Genomic DNA, 26,466 nt, shown 5'->3' on the forward strand with positions numbered 1-26,466 from the left:
ATTTGTGCATATGTCTATGTGTATTTGTATATACATATATACATGTGTACATATTTATATGCATATATGTACAACTGGACATCATTATTAAAAGTAAATATGCATATTTGCACAGATTATTGCTATGTTCATCACAGATTCTTAGAGTACTTGGCTTTATTACACAATTAAACCATATAAATTTATTACCTTCTTTAGAATAAATAAGGAACACAGGATTCATTGTACCATTCGCGTTTAATGGTTTGGACTTCTCAGTACCCACATGAAAACAACGAAACATATATTGCAATAGTCAGTATAATTATTTCAGCAAGGAACATCCATCCCACACTCCTAGAAATATGAGATTCAGCATCATGAGATTCTAGAATTATGTCATCAGCTGCACGAGTTTCACAGCTTATCTCTCTGGTTTTATGTTACAGAAGAAAACTCCAACAAAAATGTATAACACTGCCAATTTAACAGCACATTCGTGTTAATACTAGCTGTAAGGATTTAAACAAGGTGAATAGGATCAGCATTTCCACATATATATGTGTGCACTTACATATATATAAGCATACACACACGTGCACATATAAATGCAAAAGTATATGTGTGCACTATGTATATACACTGTATTTAGAGATGCCATTACTTTAAAAGGTCGATTCCAAGTGTATTAAACTTGAAAACAATGTTCCATACAGTTGAGCAATTTAAAGAAGTCCCTGCTGGCACATGGAGGAAGATCAAGCTAGTTGATATCAGTAAACATCATCGGATGAGGCTGCGGGTAGCTGAAACATTCCTTAATGAAAACTTAAAGACAGCAGATTAAAATTATATTCCGCCAATCCAACAGAATACTAACGTAAAGACAGTCCATTACAATCAAGATCACATTTAGCACTAAAGGAGCGTTGTTTGTAGATCAGAATTTATTGCCTGAGGTGAACAGCTAGGCTTGTGACTATGGATATAATTACTTGCTACAATGTACTTTCCTAGCACTCAGACATAGCTATGGAAGATGACGTCTTCCATAATTTTAGAATGTGATGTCCCTGACCAAGAACTAGAAAATCTCAAAAACAGCAACAAAGGTCTTTTTATCTTACTACTCTGTCTTTTTTACATTATGAGAAATAAGACAACTCCATAATGACATGCATTTGTTTTTTGAACTACTAAGTCAACTGTTTCAATAGGATTTTGTTGGCCAATAGAGTAAGTGGCACCAAGGAAGTGGTTTGAGCACTGTACCTGTGTGCCTGTTCAGAGTGCTGGCAGGTTTCCTCTGGGCACATCAGGAAGGATTTTCAGTGAGGAGACACAAAGGGTGCTCAGCTCTACTTTGGATCTGTTGTTAGTTTAGAGAAACATCTTTAGAATCTCACAGCTAAAAAAGATACTGACAGGCAGTATTGTGACTAGAATACGTGAAAAGTAACAAGGAAACTGAAAGGGCTTCTAGGTTAGGGAAGATTAAGTGAGCCAAATATCTATGGGTTGGCTTAATGTTAACTAAACACAACATCACACTAGTTAAAAGATATCAATGAAGGAAAGAAGGAAATTTGCAAAGGTTATAAAAAGAAGAAATATGATGAGGTTAAGAAAGGAAAAAAACTCCCGATAAAAGATACTGTAGGATGCACAACCTATCCCTAAAGACATGACATCACTAGTGCATTTAATCTAGGCACAAAAAAAACCCACAAAAATATACCATAAGAAACAATCTCATTGTGACAGGGAGCTGTATTGGATGACCTAAAAGGTACATTGCTAATTGGTGTGCACCTGTTATCTGTGATTTTCCTTGCTTGTATGACCAACTCATCATTACTTGTGTGTATTCAGTTTCTCTGGGTCCAATCCAACTCATGCTGCAGCCAACAGAAGTTTCCAACAGGAGCAACAGGACCTCAATGTCTTTTCCATGTCTTTGCAGTTCTAAAAAGAAAAGGATTAAAAAACCCACACTACTCTGCAAGAACTATTACTGCATTCGCTATATGAACGTATATGCAACTAAACCAGATTGTTCCCCAAGTACTTTTTGGATATTTCAACCTGTGTTTATCCTTAGAGATATCTGGGGAAATGTGCATTTGCTTTCATACAGTGTAGCTAAAATGTTTGCTAGGGAAGAAACTTAGAGTTCATCTAAAAATAACTTCTGATGAAAAACTACTTTGGTCATGGAAGGATGAAGAAAATTCTCTACACTGAACTAAAAAAATGTATTACACAGAAATAGTAGAGCTCTTTCTGTTGCTAAAGCAGTAACGCAACTGATGAAAAAAGCTAACAGTGAATTCTGAACTCAAGCTAGTTTTCAAATACTTTTACCAAATGTCTTAGTGTATATATAATCAAATAGTGCTTAAAACCCAGTCTGTTTGCAGGTAGGGAATCACTATTTTGTAGCAGTTCAGTGTTGGCCCCTTGAGAGACACAAATTTCTGTGTAAGTGGGGCTGAATGTTCAGGGATCAGGGCTGTGTGCTGGTGTTGTCCATATATCTAGCAGCTGGTATTGTAAATCTTTAGAGCAGAATTTCTTGAAAATACTAAACAGACATTTTGGTAGCCGGTATTGAGCCTGTGGCTATACTGCTTCAGGCTGTGATCTTGTCAGCTTTTACAAGATAAGTAGGGTCAGGCAGGGTCACCACTTGGATTGGTAATTCTAAGGAAAGGCAGTAGCTGCAGGAAGTGTCTTAGGCAATAGAATGGCTGTAACCATTTTCCCTGAGCCTTTTCTAATACCCTGATGAAGGCATAACGCCAAGCTGTGACATGAGAGCAAGATCCTTACCCTCTGCAATCATCAAGTGCCTCATTTTCAAAGGGGTCTTCCTCTGATCCGGTGTGGAGGTATGTGGTACAGTAAATGGGAGACTGCAGAAGTCAGGTACTGCTTGCACACGTGCATGGTCCTGGTTGAACAGCATATAAATATATGGCTCCAGTATGTTTCATCAGGAAGAAGGTACAGGTGAATAACATTTCTGATGTCTCTGAGGATGCTGCCAGCTCAATATTAGGTCTTTGTCTGCATTTATAAGACAAAAGACAAGTCTATTGAGTCAAGACCTTACACACCAACTTTCAGTCTCACACATTTTACAGTAAGGATAGAAAGGCTGATAATTAAATTCTTGCCCAATAGTCTACATTGCCAAGAATTTTAAATTGTAAGTTAACCAATTTCTCCTCTAAAGTTCAAACAATAAATAAAATTCTATGTGAAAAATGAAGCCTTTTATTCCTTTGTTAAATGTGATCAGAGTAAACTACAGATGTTAAAAGACACTGAAGTTCAAAGAATTAAAAGAATCTTATGGGGTTTGTACAAAGATAAGAGTTTAAGAGAATAATATAGAAAATATTATAATGCTATTATATAAATCAGTGGCACATCCTCACTTTGAATACTGTCTTCAAATTTGGTCACCTCATTCCTGAAAAAAAGAAAGTGGAAATAGAACAAGTCTAGGGGAGTGGTAATAAAAATGATAAAAGTCAAAAGGATGGGAAATTTCTTGAGAAAAGTTAAAGAACATAAGTGTTATCTAGTCTCTCAGGGAAGATTTATCCTCATGGGACATTCATAGATATGGAACTTAGGGACATGGTTTAGTGGTGGAATTGGTAGTGTTAGTTTAATGGTTGGACTCCACAATCTTAGACATCCTCAATCGTTCTATGATTCAAATCATGCATGAACTGAATGAACCCCCTTCATAAAATTTGAACACATGTTGTTGTCTGAGTTAATCTAGATGTCATCCTTGGACCCCAGCAGTTCTTCTGGAAGGCTCTAGGCCCTTGTATGAATCAAACTTTCAGCCACTGAAGGCCAATCTGACCCATGGGCAGGGGACAGAACACACGGTTAAGTAACACCTTTTTTCGTATATTAAATCATACTATCCTAAAATGGTTAGAGTTGGAAGGAACCTTAAGTTCTAGTTCCAAGCTGGCACCATGAGTAAGGGCGTGGCCCACTAGACTGAGTTACTCAGAGCTCCAAGGAACCTGGCCTTGAACACTTTCAGGGATGGGGAGTCCACAACATCTCTGGGCATCCTGTTCCAGTGCCTCACCACTGCCACGGTAAAGAATTTCTTCCTAATATCTAATCTAAATCGAATCTTCTTCAGTTAAGGGCCATTACCCCTTGTCCTGTCACTACAGGAAAAGTGAAAAGTCCTTTTCCAGGGACTTGACAATATCCCTGACTTACTTTTTTGTTCTTTTAGAAACTTTGCTTTTCCCTACCTTTCTCTAAAACTTCTGAAAGTCACAGGTGGTTGAAAGGTACGAATCCATTGACTTGACTGGCAACCTTTTCTGTTAAATCACTTGTCTTCCTCAAAAATGTGCCTTTTGTCTATTAAAATAGTCTGAGCCCTGAAGAATTTGCACAGCCTCCCTTACTTTGTGTGATGGGATCTCCAGGCTTCATCTGCTTAAGAATGACTATAATACAAATAACATTTCATCCTCATGATCTTCAAACTTAATTAGCAGCAAAGGAAAAAAAATCTTTCCTATCCTGCAAGGTGAAACGAAAAGGTATTGAATTTCAAACGGATAGGAGGTGTTGCTTTTCCAAACAATGTACAGTTAATTAATGGAACCTGTTGCTGCACAGTTAGTACTGAGAGAAATAACACAGTATTTGTAAACAAGAACACATTTTTAGGTATAAAAGCAAATCTTCACACGAAGTTCAGATTGGGTTAAATTCAGTAGCATGCATTAAGCAGAAGATAAGATTAGATGACAATAGTGGTTGCTCCTGGCCTTAAAAAATCTGTTAGTTTTGCTAGATGCTGTTATGTAATAATGTCTAATGATCTAGGTGGTTCATGGTGTGTGCCAGTCAATAGACATTGTCAAGACAGCACCTTCATCTGTGGTAAACCATGACACTGTTAAATGCACAGTGAGGAGGGAGAATCTCCTTATATATTTGGTCTGGTATTGCTCTCTGCCAAAATCCAGGCATCTTGACCAATGCCAGGGGCTGCTAAGGAGCAGCTGGGAAGGCCCACTACTCTCAGAGTAACTGCAGAGCATCATTAAACATCTACGTATGAGAAGCAAGGTGCTCTCTGATCTACTGATGGATTATCAGGGCATATATGGATTCCTTCACTGGCCCTTCAGAGGATCAGGAAAATCTAGGAGGTTTTTCAAACAAGTGGCTATAACATCTCTTTCTAGATCTGGAAAAATCCTTTCAGTTCCAGCCCTGTGTGGGAACCCTGGAGGCAAGAGTCATACTCATGCTAGCTGGTGTGTCTTCAGCCCTACCTGCAGATCAGGAAAAAGCAGGTCAGTAAGGTCTTGGGCAGAAAAGATTTGAAGAAAGGTGAGGAAATCAAAGCTCAATGGCTGCAGTTAGCTATATCTTTGGATTTGTGTGACAGTACACATGGGATTCCTAGTGCCCCTTTACCAGACCAGCACCCCTTCAGAGAATCCCCAGTCCCCTTCTAAACCCCAGACCTACCCAGAGAAACCTGTGGAGACAGAAAGTCCATCCTCAGCTGCCCATGGATGAGTTGTATATCTGAACCTCAGAAGCAGGACAGCATTCCCCATGGGCATGTGTGTTCTGTGGTGTCTCTGGCTTTCTTCTAATTCAGACATCCTAAGGTGGGGACAGAAGCCAGGAGATCTCATTTGCCCTGAGAAATGTTACCTTATTGTGGTGATGCATGATAGATATCTGATTTGTCTCTGAACTGCTAAGAATATGTGAATGCTAAGAAGGTACCGAGAGAATAGAGGTCCTTTTTTCTGTGATTGCACTTACCTACAGCTTCGGTCATCTTACAGGCCTCACAAGAAATCAAGGAGGATGTCTTCTAGATAATAGCTGTTCTGGAGTCATTTCAGTTAAGGGACGTTGTTTTAGTCTTGTGGGTTGAAAAAGTTATCTACTGGGGGGGAAAAGAAAAGGAAAAAAAAAATAATAGGAGCAAATCAGCTCCTTATACCAGTGGTTTGACACTAGCAAGCTGTACTTTTACATAGAGTCAGAGTATGTACATAAAGTAAGCACAAAATGCACATGCAGTTGTAATTCCAGGATGTTTGTAATGGCAAGTTAGATTGTAAATTATTTCTTTGGAGGGCAGAAAGCACAGTGAAAATAATGTATATTATTCATAAAAATGATTGTCCTGTTCACTTGTATACCTCTGCAATTTATTCTGTAACAGCTTTTTACTTCAAAGAAATCACTAGCTAATGACATCTCAAACTTAAAAAAATCCACTTATTCACAACCCTGTCCCTGAGGGAATTCCTGCATGTTATCAGAAATTTTTCCAAAGATCATTAACAGATATTACAAACCAATTGAAACTGAGTATTTTCTTTGCAAATTACTTTTAACTTTAGAGCTATTGAAAAAAGACATTGAGTGATTTAATTTACTTAATCTGTCTACAGATTGCAGCTATGTGCATATCCTGTGATTGCATTTCCAACAAAAAGCATATATAACTATCCCTAATAGGGATATTTTTCTAAATTATCGTACAAGATCAGTAAGATCTCTGCAGATATTAATGTTTACTTTTTCATTTAGAAAATTGCACTCTGGAAAGAAATGGGCATCTTTATTCTGTTGTTATTTTAGAAATAATAGCACACCATAATACTTATTTTACCTGCTATTTTAATTAAAACTCCAATAATCATCATATCCTTTGAGGATATGTTCTACTGATTTTTCTGAAAAATCACTGTATTTTCATTAGGCTGAGAAGACAATGTTTAAGAAACATCTTACACAGCAATGAGTATACCAAAAGAGATCCTCTATCTTGCACCAATCCAAAACAAAAAGCTAATTCAGCAGACTAGGGCTGGAGATTGTATCTTATTCTCCACCTTATTGCCTTAAACTCCTCCCAGAGAACCTTATGCGTTTCAGCACCATTTCTGCAGGAAGTACGGAAAACCTCTTCCCCCAGGAATATTTAGCTCGTAGCTTCCTAGCTAGGGTTCCTGCTCTCATTGCAGATAAGAGATAAGGGCTTGGGTGGACTTTGAAGATATTTATTTTGAATGACAGTGAACATGGCTGCTGTACTTTTTGTACTGTTCAGTCCTGATCCTGTGTTACACGTGCTTTGCCAGGACATTCTCTGTAGACACGTGGGCAAAGCATGGATAGTTTGAGGAGGTGAATCAGGATTAACAGTCGGGAAGTTCCACTCAGCTGAGCTGGTGACTGGCCAGAGGCAGGAGCAGAATATGGATTTTAGATGTCTTAAGATTCTTCTTATCAGAAATTCAGGTGAACTTGTGTGTGGGTTGGGAATCTGTGCTTGGACATCTATATCCCACATGAGTCTCAGTCATCCCCTTTTGAGGCTTTGGGTCCAGAGACAGCTATTCAGAGAAGGACCCAGATTTTTCACTAAAAAATTTTCATATCTTACTTTAAGTGGTGGGAGAAGTGTACAGGAAGGGTGACAAAATTTTGCAGGTGGTGGCACCTTCCTCAAATACTCTGCATCTTCCCATCAACTTGGTCAGAGGTTTGCAACCAGTCTAAAGACTTCTCCATTCCCAGTACTATTTAATTCTCACTATCCTGCTGTCTTCCTTTCTGAGTTACCATGAAAAGATCACATAATGAAAAGATATTTTTTTTGCCGGTGAATCAAACTGCATGAGGTCGATTTACTTAAGCAAATTTTGAAACTGTGTCAGCAGCTGAAAAAATTACTTCCTGAGCTACCTGAGGTCCAGGTTTGTCCTGCAAATATTGAGAGGCTGTAAATCTTTACAGAGGTCCCACACCATCAGCTTGGCAACTTGTGTCTATTCACCAATTTATGGTGGTATGTGGGCATGAGAAAGAAGACGAAAGGGCTGCTACTGAGCAATTAGCATCTGCACAGGTTATTGGCTTGGTTTTAACCCACACTGCACTCAGACAAATGCAGTGGGAGAGTATTATGCTCTTTTTTCCCAATAAAGGTGCAGCCTCTCAAATTTTTCCAATTCCTACTCTTCATTCATCCCCATCACCTGCTCAAGACACTCCTCTAGTTATGATCTGAACCCCTAGTTTACAGCCATAATAGCATTGCTACTGTCAGTAGCTGCTTCTGTGAAAGCCAACTGCTTTTTACAGTCCCTTCTTTTTAGATGTGTCTGCCCCACCCTTCTGCCACACATGCACAACTGGCATTGGAGTGCCCGATCATATGGGCATATGGAAAGCCAGAGCCCCAACACATTTGCTAGTGGCTCTCCCTTCTCACTAGCAGTGTAATCTCTTGTGCAAACCCAGCCTCAGGATGAGTCAGTTCAACGCTACATTCTCCCTCCCTCCCCTCCCTGCCTTCCCCCTCCCAGGTGCCTTGTGTTGCTTCTGCTTTAATACAACCAGCTGTCTGGTGCTCTGGGCTCCTTCCACAGCTCCTTCTACATGGAGACTTGTGACAGAAGCCACCACTGTGACTCTGTCAGGGGTGACCTGGACTTTCCACCTGCCAGCATCGGGTGCTGCGCCGTCAGCTTCCAAACTGGCACGGCTCCACCAGCTGCAGCAGCTGAGCGTTTCTCTTGTCACTCAACCCAGGACATTTCCACGGATTCTGATAACACATCTGCTAATTAATGCCAGTTGTGATCATTGGTCAGATCCTCATCTGGTTTAAATTGAAATGGGTCCATTTAAGCCTATGACAATTAGTGGCAGCTTAGAGCTGACCCGGTGGTTTTCTCTATAAAGTGAATACATGTCTTGTTGAAAATGAATAAAACTCACCAAAAAAATTGCATAAAAACTATCAAATGAACAGCAAATGAAATGATTGCCAGTAACTCCCAGACCAGGTCAAATTACAGTGGTGACAAAGTGATAACCACAGGTATGTTAATTCTCTGAGCTATCCAGGTTCCTTATAATAAAAGTCATTAATAATAATAGACATGCTTCTGGATACATTCATCCTTCTGTAAAGAAAGCCTAATGAGTGTCTTTAAAAAAAACAGACTATCAGGAAATTTAAATGTGATTCTGCTAACTTGTAAGCAGAGTGTTTTACATTATAACAATAGAACTGATAAAATCTCTTCTTTAATTCAGTTTTTAAGACCTATAAGCCCAAGAATTTTCTTGGAGGTCTTTTTCTTCCATTTGTCAAAATTTCATTTCAGTTAATACTTCCACCCTGTTAGGTTGTATTGCCAGTCCTCTCAACCATAAAAAACAGAGTTGTAGTAAATATTAAATCCTAAACAGAGGTAAGTAAGGCATCCTGGAAAGAAAGAAAAAGTTTGATAGGTTGTGTCAAAAGGAACCGCTGTTATAATTTATTATTTGTTAAGCAGTGACAATATGCTCAGTTCTGCTGATTAAGTTTTTTTGAGCAAGTTCTACTGATTATCTTCTGAGGGCAACACACTTTACTACAAAGAAGATATGTGACAGCTATCAAGATTTTTGCTTTCAAGACTCACTTAGTAAAACAATTACATGCCAGTTATGCAGGTTTTATGAAAAAAAAAAAGAGAAAATGCATAAACTGAGTAAATATCATGACTTTTGTGTTCACTAATTTTCCTACTCTAGATCTTTCACTTCAGTACTGTCTGACAACCTCAAAGTTACACTGAGATTTGAGGAAGATCTAAAGCCTCATCCCTGCTTACATTCAGTTTTTAAGCATCATGCTATATCAGAAGCAAGTACACAGGCTGTATCGTTAGGATCTGTCTTTGGATCTGGGACTCACTCTCTGGGAAGGGCAGAGTTGGCTGAATGGGGCCAGCCTGAGACAGACAAAAATCTGAGCAGTTCCAGACTCATACATGCATTTCCTTCACGCCACAAAGACAGAGCTAGCCAGTGCTCTACTCGTAGGTGGTGACGTGACCTTAGAAAGACTTTTGGAGGTGCAGGTGCCACAGGGCAGCATCTTTCATATCCTGCTGGGTTCTTGCTAGGCTGTCAGGGCTGTTTCTCTAGCAGACCTACTGTTAAGTCTCTCAGCCCTGAGACATAAGCACATTTTTGGAGGGCATCTAGGAGTCAGGGATGTTGGGTTTCTGCTGGTTTAGAGCCACTGCAGCTATTCTATTCCTAAGAGTCCAGGTGAACTTTTGGCTGGTTTGTATCTACTTCAGCATGTAAAGGAAACAGAGTTTTTTTCTCCACCTTTACGCTTACATCACTTATGTACAGCTTACCTCCTGGGTGGCTGATTCCCCAAAACAGGCATTTGATAGCAAAGTAATGTGCATGTATCTGTGTGTACTCACAAAGGGACGGGGCTGAGAACTGCTGTAAGAACCTTTGGCCACATTTGCATGTCAGGAGGGTACGAAAGAGGCATTGTCCCTTGCCCCAGCCAGGCAACACCTATAGGCTTTCAAACCACAACGGTACCAGAGTTCCAGCTGTGCAGACGATCTTAGAAGAAAAATTTCCTTTTGTCTGCTGCTATCCTTTAGCCTACACACTTCTCTAAATCCCACCAGCATGCTTTTTTTTTTTTTTTTGTCACTGACAGAGAGAAGTGAATTCTTATATAAATCCTTTGTGTGAAGATCAAACTGCTCACATGTAGAACTATTATTTTTTTAGGGGAAAATCTGCCCTAAAATAATCATTCCGTGTTATCCTGACAGAGCGTCTGTGCTGCCTTTTAAAATGCATTCAAGGCCACCCTCAAGACCAGACAGTGCTGGCAGGCAGTGAGCTGCAGCTGAAGTCTCTGTACATGTGGGGAGGGCAGACCATGGGCAGCCCAGGGCAGGATTGGGGTCAGGGGCAATGCAGCTGGAAGAGACCGTAATCTGAGTTGCTCTGTGAAGACAATGTCAGCCTTTGTACTGATAGAAACTTGTGGGGCAACGTGGGAGCTGGGCTGGGTCATGTGAAAAAGGTGTTTCTTTACCTAGTCAGCTTAGACTCCTCAAACATCCAGCTGGCAGACCCCAAGGTTTCAGTTAAATCTTGTAAGTTAACATTAGTTTGCTAATAGACCAAGGAATGGAGGATTTGATTGAGAAAACATAGCTTTTCATTCATAAACTCGGAAACCCTTGTAATGGAAGGGAGAATCAGCAAAAATGATCAACTGATAACAGTACTACTGGGAAATCCTTAAAAAAAAAAAAAAAAAAAAGTAAGGAAGAAAACCCCCAAACAGTAGTACAACAACAGTTTTAGGATCAAGTTCAGTGCTGCTTCTTGTTTCACTATTTAACAATTTGATTACCAGCTAGAAAAACGATCAGGTATTAGGTATAGTGAAGCCCCCCATGCATGGAGGATTAGTATGACTCACTGTAGCAGCTTATCCTTGGGAAGCCTCCCTCTCTTCCTCTTTCATCTTTCTCTTCTTCTTTCTTGCTTCCTGTGCTCCCAATTGCCTTGAATACAATACAGTCAGAGTTTTACAGCCAGCTCTAATTTTCCCAGAAGGTGCACCTCTTAAAAAACAGCACGAGTTCTTTTACTCAGGACCGTAAAAATGGACTTGCACTCCAGTGAAATCATCTAAAAGACAGATGAACCAATTCTATTAAAATAAAAACATCCTACCTCTGTCCATCCCCCAGCAAAGTTTATGCCGAAGCTGGAACTAAACCCTAATCTTGCCTATATTAAAGTGGAGAAAAATCAACTTCCTTTCACTCCCCTATTCATTTTCCACCACTGCAATTTACTAAATTTCAGGCAAGCCCATGACCAAGAGCAACAGGGCCAAAAGGGGCTGGATGTGCCATATTTCTGGCCCAAATGGAAGCAGGAAATACTAAACATCTCTCATGGAAGCCTGTTCTCATCAGGTTTATAGCCCAGCTTTTTCCATCAAAAGCAGTGAGAAGAGTACACAGCTCAGAAATGCATCCAAGCATATGGGAGTCTATCTACACTAATCCTCCTTTTGAGCTTCATCCAGCACTAAATCAGAGCCACACCGGAGAGAGGAATAATGCAGTAACTTGTGGAAAAAGCATGGCTCTTCTCTATTAAAATAGGGAAAATCAAACATGACTCTCTTTTCTCCTTAAAAAATGTTGGAGGAATACTAACAGCATTAAGCATGGCAGAGACTGGGGAAAAAAAAAATAATAAATCGAGTACCACTGCAACTTGACTGCCTGAGACTATAGAACCCCATGCACAGCAGGCTACATGTTCAGGGGCAGTCATTGCTGGGAAAGCACCAACAGCAGCCTTGGAAGAGTAATATAATAACTATACAGATGACAAAACTCGTCTGCGAGGATATGAAAACACTTTTTTACAGAGTTAACCTGCACCATGATCACAGCATTGTGGCTGCAGCCACCAACTCTCTAAGTCCTCTGAGAGCACTGCTGCAAGAATTCAGGGGAAGGAGTGGTGCACAGCCTTACAGAATACACGACGCTCTGTCTGTGGGAGAGAAAGGGCTTTGCTGAGCTCATCAGAGGACAAGAGGGTCGTATGGCTGTGGCAAGGCCATCGGTGCTGGCTTGGATGTGGGAACAGAACGAGCAGAGCAGTGACACCCTACTCCCCACCACGGCCTCACCTACTGAAAGCTAAAGAAACCAAAAAAAGCAGCAAGACTAGACCTACACCAACTGCTTGAGACACTGTAACAGCAGTAGCTGTCCAGGGCTTGAGCCCTTCATTGCTTTTTCTCTATGTCCAAAGCAAGAAAACCCATTTTTTATAAGAAGTACAACCCTGCTTCACAGCCTCCAAATGCCGCTTTCTGGATCTCAGACAGGGTAAAGAAACAAAAGTGTTCAACAGGAGTGCCTCTGGAGTGCTGATGGGTTAGGGAGCTAAAATGAGCTGTCAGCTGACAAAATAATGTGGGTAAGTTGGGGTAAGAGTCAGGAAAGGGTTTGGCTAAATGGAGACAGGAAAAATAAATACAGCTCCAAGCACACAAGCAGGTACAAGTGCAGAGCCAGCTTAGGACTTGCAAACAGCCTATTGTTTCCCTATCTTCAGACTAGAATTTTCTTGATCACAGGTATTGCCTTTTCCAATTAAAACTGAGAGAAATCATATTTATGTATTTTCTAAAAGAAATAAATCAGTATGTGACACCCTATTCTTGAAAATTACTGACTAGAATCTCATTTGGCATAACTCAGCCTCACTATCATTAAATCATAGAATCACAGATTTGTTTGGGTTGGGAGGGACCTTAAAGACTGACTAGTTCCAACCCCACTGCCATGGGCAGAAACACCTTCCACTAGACCAGGCAGCTCAAAGTCCCATCCAAACTGGCCTTGAATAACTCCAGGGATGGGGTATTCTCTGGATAGCCTGTTCCAGTACTTTACCATCCTCATAGTGAAGAATTTCTTCTTAATATCAAAACTAAAACTACATTGACATCTACAAAGCACAGTATCTTTAGCCCAGCTTAAGATCTGCTCCCATATGCTGTTTCTTTAGAACAACTTGTCTTCCCCTTTTTCTTTTTTTTTCTTTTTTTTCACAATATGCATCTGGTTTAAGGTGACTTTTTCTTTCCCAGCATATGGAGCTGAATGATTATGATGATTTACATTTATTTTAAATCACAGCCTATTAAATGGAAAAATAAATGCTAATATGTTGATATGGTTTACTTCTGAATGAATTATTGATATGAATGAGTAGTTGCTGCTATCATAATTACTGTTTATTAAATAAATATATTTTGAATTAGAGACCCTTGATTAAGAAGTCACATTTTTGTCTGAAAATTGTCTCCTGCTGCTAGTATAAGAAATACCTCACATTACTCCATATATTAAAAAAAAAAAAAAAAAAAAAAAAAAGCCGGTGAAATGATTCTTTTTTTATCTTTTCCTTTGCTCTGTGAACTTGGCAGCGCTTTGTGCATATTCCCTTTCACTGCTTCACTCCTCTAATCAGTTAAGTGAGGCTCTTTCCCCTCTGTTGTTTGTGTGGATCTGTCACATAGCACCTAGAGACACAAAAAACCATTTTAAATAGGAAAATGCAAAACACAAAAACTAAAGGATTAAGGATCAGATACCTGAAACTCCTCTCAACATTTTCTTTCAAGCTGAGCACGTTTCAGATTAATAGTGACTCTTTAACATAAATAATGATCTAATGAAATAAATATGAAATCGAAAGAATCATAAAAAGACTTTTACATTTAAGAATGCCATCTGTGTAACACTTAGCCTAACAATGAAATCATTTCAGTGCCAGAACAGCTCACTCCGCTTCTAGCACAAGTTACAGGAGAGGGTAATGGCTTTGCAGAATGGCATAAAAGTCGGAGATCAATCGCAGAAGGAACACCTGGGTTCAAACTTGCTGCGCTTCACACAGACAATGGATCTCACACATGAGTTTTGAACTCTCCCCTGCTAATGTTTCCACCTTGAGTCATCATGAATTTTTCACCCAGCTGCCAATTTTTATCGCAAGCAAATTTAGATATTGGAGAAGATTTCAAGGGTCAGCACGAGGGGAGGTTGCAAAAACTGTTACACTGATTCACTGCTTTCCAGCTGTGCAATCCAGAGCCAGTTTTGTCAGACTGAAGAGGACCTCATTCAGAAACAAGACCCTGTTTTAATTATATCTGTAGCAAGAAAAATTTGTTCATAAAGCATTTAGGATTTAACACCAGACCTAATGTCATTTTTTAAGGACAGTGTCCTAAGGTACAGGTCTGCCTGGGCATGCGGTGGGAAGCTCCATGTCACAGGATGGAGATGCCATATTTGTGAACAGGGAAGCCACACTCTTGCTCTGTGCGAGGCAGTGCAGCAGAGCCATGCGGAACACAATGGAGATTGTTTGTTTATACCAGCCCTGGAGAAGGGAACATATTTGTTTTGAGTGAGCTGTGTTAGAATACATATTGTTGTATATGCCCAGGCCTCATTACGCCATGCTAGTCTTCAGTATGGATCAGATCCTAAAACTGCTCGACATACTGAAATAAATGTGAGTTCTACCCACAGAACATCTCCAGACTTAGGCCTCATGTCTGTCAATGTCATCCCCCAAAAAAAACAAATGTTCAAAGAAGAAAAACAACAAAAGTATCTTAGAGATTGTGGAGGATGCTCACATGTGGTAGATGCCATTCAAGGGGATGCTGAGGAATTACTTGGAGAGAAAAAAATCCGTGTACCAAGACTGGAGAAGAGAGCAGGCCTGAAAAAAAGGAGAGAGAATTAAGTTTCACTGGAAGAAATATGGCTTTTAGAAGTTATTCCGAAACCGAGAGGAAATTCTTCCTTCGCATGAGTGATGTGGCCACATTAACATCCCCTTGGGCAAAGGTGGCCACAGCCCACATTTCACTTAAAGATATAATCGTGAGGGCATTCACAGAGGAAGAGTTAAAGCGCTGTTCAACAAACAACCTGAAGTGCTGTACACTGTATTCGTATAAGGGAAGGTATGAGCCAACGGAAAGAGATATTCAGCTGCAATCAAAGAGGATCTGAGCCTAACTGAGTGCTCACATGACAGTTGGGATCATTTCGGATCCCTTCCAATGAAGATAAAATAGCATCAAAAGCAGGGAGGCTTTTTTTCTTTCTTTTAAGGATGAAAACACAACATCATTAGTCAAATTTACTCTGAACTTCCACCTTCTCATGTTGATTTGTACTCAGGTTCAGTAAACATATCTTTCCATCAAGGTAAATAAATGTAAAAACCTATGAGTAACTTAATTGCTTAACGATGGATGCAGTGTGGGGTGTAACACTGTTTCTGACTATACTGTTGAAGTTAACGACCTCTCAAAAATACCTATTATACAGCTTGGCAGTAAAAAAAAAAACTGTTCCTTCTTGAAAATCTGCTTACAACATTTCAACCACTTTCCAATCATTTTTTCCCTACTATTGGGGAGGAGGTGGAAACCTCTGAGGCAAATTTCTGAGGTGGACCAATGTAAAATGGAGTTTATTCGTTTAGGATGGTATCCTTTGAGAACCTGCATGGCACAGAGAAATTAAGCTTGAGAAAAGTGGGGAGCCCACAGTGGGGGCAAAAGTTACATAGAGTGTAGGAAAGATCTCCAAATTAAAATGGTCGCAGTACTGAATGGGACCATTCAGTTGGCTGAGTGGGGGGCTCAGTCCACAGATGTCAGGCAAGAGCCTGATCTCGGATACGTAGGACACACCTAAGGACATCTGGGAATGTGCCCTCCTGTGTCCTTGCACACCTAGTGCCCTGGATTGAGAAGGACCCGTGGGAGAAAGCAGTTGTTCCCATTAAAATCAAGCCACTTAATAGAGGTACAGGCAAAATCAGCTCTCCAGTGAGAGGACAGGGAGGGAGGAGGGTATGCCAAGCGTCTGAGAGTGAAATCTGGCTCACGGTGGGCAGGCAGGCAGTGTGTAGAGGCACAGCTGCCAGCCTGACATGATGGATCAGAAAAGATACTAAGGAGCTGCGAGAGTCCAGGCAACTAAAAACAAAGCAAAACATGAAAAGGCAATAGGTCAGCCCATCTTTACAATCTATCAATTAAACAATCATCCACTTCCAAAGGAGTATGATGTCCTAAGCAGTACACATCCCAGCACATGATTGCTACTGTGATGGGAGTGACAGGCTTACTAAAAGCAATGAATAATTAGTAGTAGTGCTAATAATTTAGGTTAGGTTGTTCCGTAGTGAACCCCTCTGAGGAAATAACATGGCTGGGCATTTTGGCTTAATTCTATAGTCCCATACCAGCTTTACTCAACCTAGTGGAAAACAAAGGTGTGTTCAAAATTGTCCATTACGTGGGAGGCTTGTGCCAAAATCTCACCCTCCTTCAGTTAGGCAGCACTGGTGAGCGCCACCGAGATGCCTTCAGCTGCTTTCTCCAAAACCCTGAAGCTTTCAGAGACATGCATTTCTGCTGGCATCACTCAACAGCTCATTGTTAGGATTTGTTCTCATTGACATGCATGGACTGAGACTGATGTACAGGGTGATCTAGAGTGACAGCCTTCAGCCCTAAAAGTGGATACCTGCTTCCCTTATAGAGTCCAGGGACTCACACTTGACTCAGAAGGATATACACAAAAATTATCTTTCCTCTCTCATTTGCCTGTCTTAAGCCTAAGTGTGTTCAGCCAAATTAGCAATCAGGCAAACTGTGCATGCAGAAATCTGCACTTGTACAAACTGCATTTTTTTTAAAACATTCCAAGATTAAATATCTTGACAAAAGATGAAAACTCTTTAACAAATCTGCCCCTAGAGAAAAGAAACATTTTTTTTTTATTCCATTTACTGTAATATGACATATAGTTGAACACAGTCCTATAGGTTGATTTGTTGCTTTAAATAATGTCACTAACATCCAGATATCAATGTGATGGTGCAGGAAAAAAAGTTCACATTGAGCTAGATTCAATTACAGACCTAGAATTGAAATTAAGTCTGATGCTAGATGCTTAATTCATGTTTGTGTGACTGAGAAAGGGAGTATCTGGTTTACCTTGAATTTCCTGCCTTAGTGTAGTGAAAACATGACCCATTGCATTAATTAAAAAATAGTTTTCAAATGTAACTTAAGTGGTATTGCACTGGCAGGAGGAGACAAACACCTTTTTGTCCTTGACGTGTTATGTGATATAAAGGAAGCTGTTCAATAGCTTTTTTCTTGATTCCTAGGTAGGTCTTACAATTTTCATTGAAGAACAGGAAAAAGGTATGATGGCATCTCACAGTGAGAAGCCAAAGATTCTTCTTTAATAAAAAAAAATTTAAGCATTCGTTCCTCAAAATCCATAACCCTCTTCTGACCACACTATTTGAAACAGGTTTCTATAGGCAGTTATCACATATTTCATGTGCATCTATCCTTATCTCATTCGGGTGTTACACCCAGGTTGATATGTTCACATTTAATACCCCAAAATCCTCTATCATAGCAGTGGACTTTGAACGAGCACACGTTTGACTACTGATTTCACATATGTGGCTGGGACTAACTTTTCTCCTAATATGGTGATGGCACAGGCACTATTTAAATGATTCCTGAGCCTTGTAAATATACACCAGATGTATCTTTTGTAAATGTTACTTTTTTCAACATCTCAGCATTTGCGAATAGTTGAAAGCAATGCCAGCCATGCTTTAATGGGGCACAGAAGCATACTGCATTCAGAGAAATGGCACACCATTGCAATAGTCAAAATTACAAGTGCTGTCAAAAAGCTACATTTTCGCTTTATTGATTAGACCAGGTAATGCAGCACTCCACATCGCGCCCTCATACGTGCCTCTTTCAGCTGATGATGTTTCCCTGCACATGGGTACACAGAGAGCGATGTGGAGCTCTCAGGGCTGCTCTGGGGAAGTAGGGCAGATAGCCCTGGAGAGTCACATGTGCCCCTGTCCCAACCACCACGATGGTCAGAGATGGAGCAAGAAGGGCTGTGTGGACCACAACTCCTGCAGCCGTGATCACCACCCACTGCCAAGAGCAATCACAGGGATGTGCCCACCTTCCAAGAGCTGGGGAGGGAGCAAGGTGCACCTTTCCACTGGCACTGATGCAGTTTGAGGCTGCATTGATACAATTTCCTGTGGCTCAGGCTCCTGTTCCTTGGTCCTTCCTTGTTGCTGAAGTAACTCAGCACAGGGAGAGGCATCTCCTGCTAGGGACTTCTGGTGGAGCATAGGGTGAATTCATTCAGCTGTAATGAATTCATTGGGTGAGTTCATTCAGCAGTAAGAAGAAGCCATCTCCTGGGTTTTCCCAGACCTCTCTTTTTCCCTAAGCTTTTCCTGACTTTCCTGTGTCATTGCAGAAATCTCACAGAAGACCTAGAAGCACCTATATGTACAGGTTATGGGAAATGTCCATTTCTACCTCCTGGCACTTGCCCTATCCATCGCCACCGCATCCTGACTGGCCCAGGGGTCTCCAGGCAGCAAAAGGAGCTGTCAAAAATCAGCCATCACATTTGTCTGAAAACGCACTTTTTTGCGAGATTTGTCCCCCAGCTGTCCCACAGATAAGAGGAAAGGCCTTTATAACATTGCACCGTTACTATTATTTGCAAGGCAGAGAGCTTTTGCTCAGTGAATTTTTTGCTGGAATTGCACAGTGCGACTCAGTCCAGCAAATCAGCTAAAATCAGAGCTAGGTGACAATAAACTTAGAGGGAATGGACTAGACATAATGCCCCACTACAAGTATTATTTCCAAGTTCACAGGCTTGCAAATTAAAATGTCCCTGGATCACTGCCATAAAAAAGAACATTAAAAATCAGGGGAAGAGGTCTGGGCATCTGTTAGAAGCATCTAATATATACCAAATGTGTATGCTGAGCTTCTTAGATATACGTGTTGCTGAAATATAGCCTACAATTAATGTAAAAGCAGAAATAGTTTAATTGTATTTTTCCATTTGATATTCAAATGAAAAAAATATATCTTATTAAACACAACACTTGGCTTTGCTATTTTAATAAAAAATAAGTTGTTGAGGAAAAGAAAAGCAAAACTACTGATTCCTTTCCTTATGATGATCAAATGAGTCTTTCATGTTTGTATCTTATACTTCACTTTTCAGCATTTCGAGGCAAATAGCAGATATCAAAACTTAGTAAATAATCAAAGACTTATTCAGTTTTCCAAACTGTCATGCTGCTTATCTTGTAATAACTGATCTCTTAGGTAGCATAAGCTATTTAATTGCTACTGAAGATTATTTGAATGAAAAAAGAGACGACATTCTCCCTTACCCCTCAAAAAGACAAAACTATATTCTTCAAAAAGACACATACCGACAGATAGATTCTGATCTCTTCTACACATGCACAAGTGCAGTAGCTAATTTTACAAGATTTGATAGGAGCTGTGTATCTGAGATTACACCCTGTACTCCCGACTGCACATTCCACATGGAAAATGACTTAATTTGGAAATAACTTTTGCTGCTGATAAATCCAGACTCTGGGCATCCGAACTTATTAAAATATTTTTTAAAACTGCTCCTGCATTTTAAAGGGACTTTTTACAGTGTTGGCAAAGTGCGTATTCATGTATCCCCCCTGACATGATAGATTGTAATGGCTCCAGTCTGTCATGTCAACCATCTGCATATTAAACAGTCCCTAAGTACACATTGACACAGCAGACCCTAATAGCTCTGAAGCCGTAACAATCTATTGAGTCAATAATATGCATGTTAAAGAGCATCTCCTCTACTTCCATCAATATCTCTTATCTTTTCCTTAATTTGTATCTTCTTTTTATATGTATATTCAGAGTTAAAGTTTCAGGAATCTTTATCCTTTAATGTGCTGCCGCAGATGTGAAACATGTGGCACAGAGAGGCACATGCAGTAGCAAAATCATTCCTTAGTATCTGGGCCAGACCTTAAAATGAGGACTATAGTATTTTTATGCTGGCAGCACACATTCTTCCAGATAAGGGGAAAATAGCCCCCTTTTTCTGCTAGGCTGGACCTGGTGCTGGTGAAAAGCCTGGGAAAGGTTCCTGATGATTTCACAGGCTTTGGATGAAGCCCAGTGTGATGATACTCATTTCCTATTATACATTTCCTTCTAATTAAATGAAATAGGTCACCAGGGGAGAATGAAACAAAAGACAAATGTATTTTCTTACAGTAATATCAACCCCCCAAAAAAGACAATCAGAAACAAGAGAAAAGATAATACAAAACACACTGTCTCTTCATTAACTTGAAATTATGTCTGATACCACAGTCTTAATTCATTCCTGTGAGATCCCAAGATCTTTTATACCATGGAAGAGGAAGACTGTTATTTAAGCATAAGAAAACAGTGACTTAACCACTTTTGTCTAAAAAAAGGATAGAAAAAAATCTTTGTTTTCTTTTCTTCAACTTCACATCACTGTACCATGCTGTGATCCTCTCTCACTCTCATCACAGAACTTTCCCAGCTTCTTCTACTCCTCTTGCTTTTTGTATTCATCAGGATTTGGCTCACTTTTAAAAGTGAAAGCAAGGTATAGTTTGTGTTTCCAAAAGGTAGACCCAAGGACAGGGATGCCACTTGACCCTATCAGCAGATCTTAGTTGGCCTGAATTCCCCTCTCCTTTCCACTAATTTGACACCGATGTATCTTTGATGCACGTAGGGATTTATTCCAGTGTATTCTTGATTAACTTTCATTCCAGGGAGGGCAAAATCAAGCTACTCTCCCTATTGCTTTCCAGGAGTGTGCAATTCATCCTCCCCCTGCCTTGCACCATTTCATGTCACCAGGCACACCGGACCAAATCATCTGCTTCTGTGCCTCATTCGGGACAGCATCCCCTAACCTCATGAGGAGCACTGAAGGCACCTGCCCTCTGTTAAGTCCTCAGTAACTTCTTGTAGCCAGCTTTTCTTCCCAATGCAATGGCAGAGAAGCTGATCAGATGCCTGCATGCATGCCCAGGGATGTGCCCAACCATGAGGCCAGTCCTCAAAGCCCCAGACTAGTGCATACATTTTCATCCTGTGTGCTACTCTGTGCGTTATCAGGACAGGACTTTCTAAACTGTGGATAGCACAGTACTCGCACAGCCATGGTAATTATTATTTGGGCTTATCCACTGAAGATCTAGAAATCAGAATTTGATTTAGTTTTGGATGGATACATTTTTTCCTAAATGAAAAAAAGCTATTGAAAAACCAAAGCAAATGAACAAAAGCTAAAGAAGGGGTGCCATGAAGAAAAAAAAAAAAAGATAAAAGCGAAAGTCACTGAAAGTCTTGCTATCTATTTTGCCTGTATTTCCCTTAGCTGAGGGAGGTAGCCCAAGTGGAGCTCTGGAAAGCTTTTTCCTGTGGGAAACAGTTCATTGCCAAGTCCCCTCTGTGATTCTATAGTTCAATACAAAGTTAGACACAAAGCACAGTCTTCTCTCTGCAATATTATGGGTACAGCCATGTCCATTTGAGGAAAATATGTCCTCTCTGGACCTGCTGCAGGAGTTCTCCTTTGCTATTCACTCTAGTCAACGCTGGTACTTGCTGTGTAGCAACCTGACATCCCAGACCAGTTCAGCCCTGGTGCAGGCAGGAATGTCACACAGCAATGACACAGCAGGTCTGGATTATTTATGACACCCATTTTACTCCTTTGGCTCTTCTGTTTGTGCCTGACAAGTCTTGTAGGCTTCTCAGCACTTAACAGTTACCAGACAATGGTAAAGAAGGGCAGGAGGAGGGCTGCTGGTCACACAGCCAGAAAGAGGGTCCTTTAACACAAATCCTCTGCACTGAGGATTACTGGGTTGGGTAACTCTCACTCTGGGTGGCCAGCACTTCCAGAAATTTAAGTGGAGAGGTCACCCAGTCCAACTCCATGGACTTAAAGCAACCGATACCTGCCACCAGTCTTGGTCAGTAAACGAGACAGGTAAAGGCAATGAAAAGAGGGTAACTGAAAGAAACACAATACCATGGGCAAAGTGTTTCATGTTCCCCCAGCAACTTCCTTGTGCATGCTGCAAATGCAAGGTGGGCTCTTCAGGAAGGGCCTCGCTTCCTCCCACCATGTCCCCCTCCTGCACAGCCTGTCCCATGCCTGGCTGCAGCTGAGTCTACTCCAAACTGTCCTGACCCTGAATGGAAAGATTCCCAGCAACTCCAGTGAAGAGGGCTCTGTATCTTTAGGCAAATGTGGGAGAACAAAATTTGGGCAGGGCTATGATTTCACTGCCTATGTGCATAGAATGTCTCTTTTCCTATACAGAGGAATGCTGGCCACCCTTCCCACTTTTTTGGTTCTCAGTGTTCATCACTGCACCTGGAGTTATCTCCCATTTACCAGGGAGTTGATTTAAGTGTCTGACTCAGTCACATATGTTTGGCTCCCTTATTCAGAGTAAGATTTGGCCTACTAGCTGTGAAAACAGCTTATATCACATGTGCTGCAAAGCCTAGCCAGAACAGGCTGAATAAAGGATGAAGTTTAATCATGGAAATGTTGACCTACAAATAGAGAACAAAATGTTAAACCACATGGTATAGGGTGCTGCACGCCCCAAATATCGAAGAGGGGAAAGAAGAATTGAACACATTTGGAAAGTAAAGCTTACTGTTTGGGGTTTGGTTGGTTTTTTTTTTTTTACTTTTTCTTTCTGCATATTCAGAGAGTCAGACCCACACTGTTCCTGCTCGCGATGACACCCTGGCATCTGAAAAACAACATGACACCCACCACAAAATGCTGCTGTTGGCTGGTGCCGTCTAAAGCAAAGAGGTCTGGTGAAGAAGGTGAGACTACCAAAGGCAGGCGAGTGGGGCTGTCACAGAGAGCGGAACCTGACCGACAACATGACTCCAGTACAAACTGGGGAGAGGTAAATGTGATGAGACTTGAATGGTCCTTTCATCCCATGACCTTGAAAACTAACAGTGGGCTACCTCTTACGGCTGGGGAGTGTCATTATTTACACACCGCCTTTTACCTGGGGCCTTCTTACCTTTGTGCATTTCACATAAAGAAAGGCAGGTTTTTTGTCAGAGAATCCATTTCCAATTTTAATCACAGCCATCACACAAACAGTTCATCTCACGGGATGTGAAAACTTTATCATAGGCTTTATTCACCATCATTTAGGGGCTTGCAAAAGACAAAGAATAATTTTTTTAATCAACCATCTTAATTTCAATAACTCGGGGGCTTTGTCTTTAGGTATACTGCATCTTAGAAAAATGTAGTTAACAGCAGCCAGCCAGGCCTTACTGACTGACAACTGTTTCTTTACAGGATTTCTGTGTGCCAAGGAGCTGGACAGTAATATCCATTTGGTATTCATGGAAAGTACTTGCAGAACAATAATGACAATAATTGCTTCTGATTCTTGTGTTTACAACACTGCCAAAGTATCATTAGAGCCTTATTTATAGATAATAATGCTTATTAATCACACATATTTGAATTTTGGAATGTATTAGATTAATATGCTTTTGTAACTTGGTTCTGTATTAATGCTATGAAAAGCAGTTTCTGAATGCAGCCCACAGGGAAGTGCTCGCTTCAGAAAAGTAAAAGCATCCAAACCATCTGCAGGTGAGGGACAAAGGGCATACCTCTTCCTCAGAAGGCAAACGCCAAAGCTGGACACGCCATTTCAAAGAGCAGCTCCTTTGGACTAAAACCTCCTTCAGGGGCAACCTCTTAAAAAAAAAAAAAACAAAAAAAAAAAACAATAAAAGTGTGACAGTAGTGTTATGTTTGAGCTTGCTTTTCCATGCACTATGAAAGGGTTTGCTTTCTACTGCTTTCTAAAGAAAGGTGAGAAATATGTTCATCTATCATCTCACTCTTTCTCACCCATTCTACACCATGGGTGAGTTTAGCCTGGACCTCAGGATTCCTTATCAGTCAAGGGGTTGGTAATGAGAAATATGCTACAAAAATCACTTCTAATTTTGGTTATTAAATAATTTCAGCTTTTCTATATCAACATCTGCTGCAATTCAATAGCATGATAGAAGAAAGACTGATTTTTTACGAAGACAGTTACAACAAGCAAAAACGTCACCCAAATCTAAACACCAACTGCCATATACTCATATTCTCCTTTGTCTCGTTGTAGCCCATTACAATGCTGAAATATATACCAAAGCAACTGCAGTACCAAACTCTCCAATTTTTAGTGCGTGGCTAGTTCCATAAATTTGTGTTTAAATAAGTAAAATCCGTAACAGTGTAGAATGTCTATTATTATCGTTACTGTTATTCTTATTATGATCATTATTATTATTTTCCTTGAGATATTTCTTAAAATTTACAGAGGCTCTGTCAGTTTAGACACACATTTCCATCTGTTTGTTTTTTTCCTTTTTACCCACTGCTGATGTAACATAACTACCGTAACACCCAAAAATAGGGAAACTGGGAAGGGGCAGTGGGAGATGTACTTTATTCTGTGTCTCTGTTTTGTGCTTTTTATGGTGCTCCCTGCACAATGAGGATAACCTGTTCCTCAGTGTCACAGCCCTATTGTCTCTAGGGATCTTTCACAGTGGCAGCAAAATAAATAATTAAAACACAGAAGCTCTAAATTGTGAAGAGCACTTGTGGATTTGCTGCAACTCCCCCAAGCTGCCCCTGACCAATATATTTTAACACACAAAAATTACAGAGTGGTGTTGCCCCTTTAAAATGTGCTTCACCCATTAATATTCCACTGTGCTTTTCTTACTGTGTTTAGGAAATGCCAGTATTGAGGTTTCCCAGGAATTTCAAACCTAGTAAGACAGGCAGTACTGAGCATAGCCCAATCATTTCTAGATGAAGCCAGGATTTAAATTTAAAAAAAAACAAACAAACAAACAAAAAAAAAACCAGCAGAGAGGTTAGAGATGAAACCAAAGAGCAAAACTGACATCAAGATGCAGAGGAGAGCCCTGTGGGTTCCACACAAAAAGGTGGTGCAGCCTTCCCACCCCAGGGACCGCAGGTCCTGCTGGGAGCCATGGGGCCAGCTTGTCCTGGGTTTTGCTGGGAGGAGGATCATGGCTTTAAACACTACTTGCAGATAAAGAAATTATCCCTCGAGTGTGGACACGGGAGGTGCAACGCGCTGTGGATCGGACTCCTTTCTCACTTGCAGCTCAACATCATCCAGCCATAATTGATCCCAAAACTTGAGGATTATTGCACAGTGTTGCACTGAGGGAACTTTGATCAATAAGCAGTTGTGTTTTGGTTCTCCTTCTACTCCTCTTATGCAGAGAAACCCGTAGCCCCAGGTGTGCATGACCTGCTACAAGGTTCACTGGCACAGAGATATCTATGGATACTCTTCTCTCTCCAGACATTGATTGTTCCTCAAAACATTTGCTTTATTTTCCCTAGGCTTCAGCATGTCACAGTTCAAAAAGCTGTCCCTCTAACAGGTCTTTGAAATGTGCATCTTGTTCTTTCCTAACAGTAATAAAAATATATACAAGAGTTCAGTATGAAGATACTAATTTCAAAAAGTCAAATCAGCAGCATATAAAATCATAATTCACCCTATGCAGATTCCAAATTTCTTATTTTCTTAATTGAGTTATGAAGAATAATTTCTATTATTTCTGTCTGGGTTTTTTTAGGACTTTAGTGGTTTAAAAGTAAAGAGTTATCACATGGGGAAAGACAGGTTTGTGCTTTATACTCAAAGGGCTGACGCTAAAGATAAAAACAGACATTTCCAGCTATAGCATTTGACCATTCTTTTCAACCAGAGATAGAAGAAATTTATCAGATTTTTATGTCCACATTTCATTTTCTGAAGAAAAACGGGCACTTTCTTTTTAATACTGAGTTTTCAGAGTTCTCACTGAAGTAAGAGGGTAAATGCCCAATGCCCTTGAAAAATAGTCCCTATCCTCAGTATCCCTTTTCTGTGCCTGAATGAATCCCCAGTATGAAAAAGCTGGCCCTCCCACACAAAATAAGTGGATGACCCTGCAAACACTGCTGCATACCCCAG

The 26,466-nt window shown here is 40.4% G+C and overlaps 1 long non-coding RNA gene across 5 annotated transcripts; it reads right to left on the reverse strand.

Moving 5' to 3' along the window:
* Window positions 1-218: 218 nt before the first annotated feature.
* Window positions 219-24,161, reverse strand: LOC114061792. Of its 5 annotated transcripts, XR_003572221.1 has the most exons (5): window positions 24,074-24,161; window positions 5,824-5,950; window positions 5,518-5,658; window positions 2,812-3,048; window positions 219-1,944 (listed from the first exon to the last, which is right to left on the reverse strand). It is a non-coding gene; the product is annotated as an uncharacterized LOC114061792 (long non-coding RNA). The 5 variants fall into 5 exon arrangements; XR_003572219.1 differs by lacking the exon at window positions 2,812-3,048 and having other exon boundaries at window positions 5,824-5,947; XR_003572217.1 differs by lacking the exon at window positions 2,812-3,048.
* Between the last annotated feature and the right edge of the window lie 2,305 nt (window positions 24,162-26,466).

This window comes from Empidonax traillii, unplaced genomic scaffold, assembly GCF_003031625.1.
Source record: "Empidonax traillii isolate 1590-97213 ecotype Southwest subspecies unplaced genomic scaffold, ASM303162v1 scaffold360:size843394, whole genome shotgun sequence".
Taxonomy (NCBI): domain Eukaryota; kingdom Metazoa; phylum Chordata; class Aves; order Passeriformes; family Tyrannidae; genus Empidonax; species Empidonax traillii.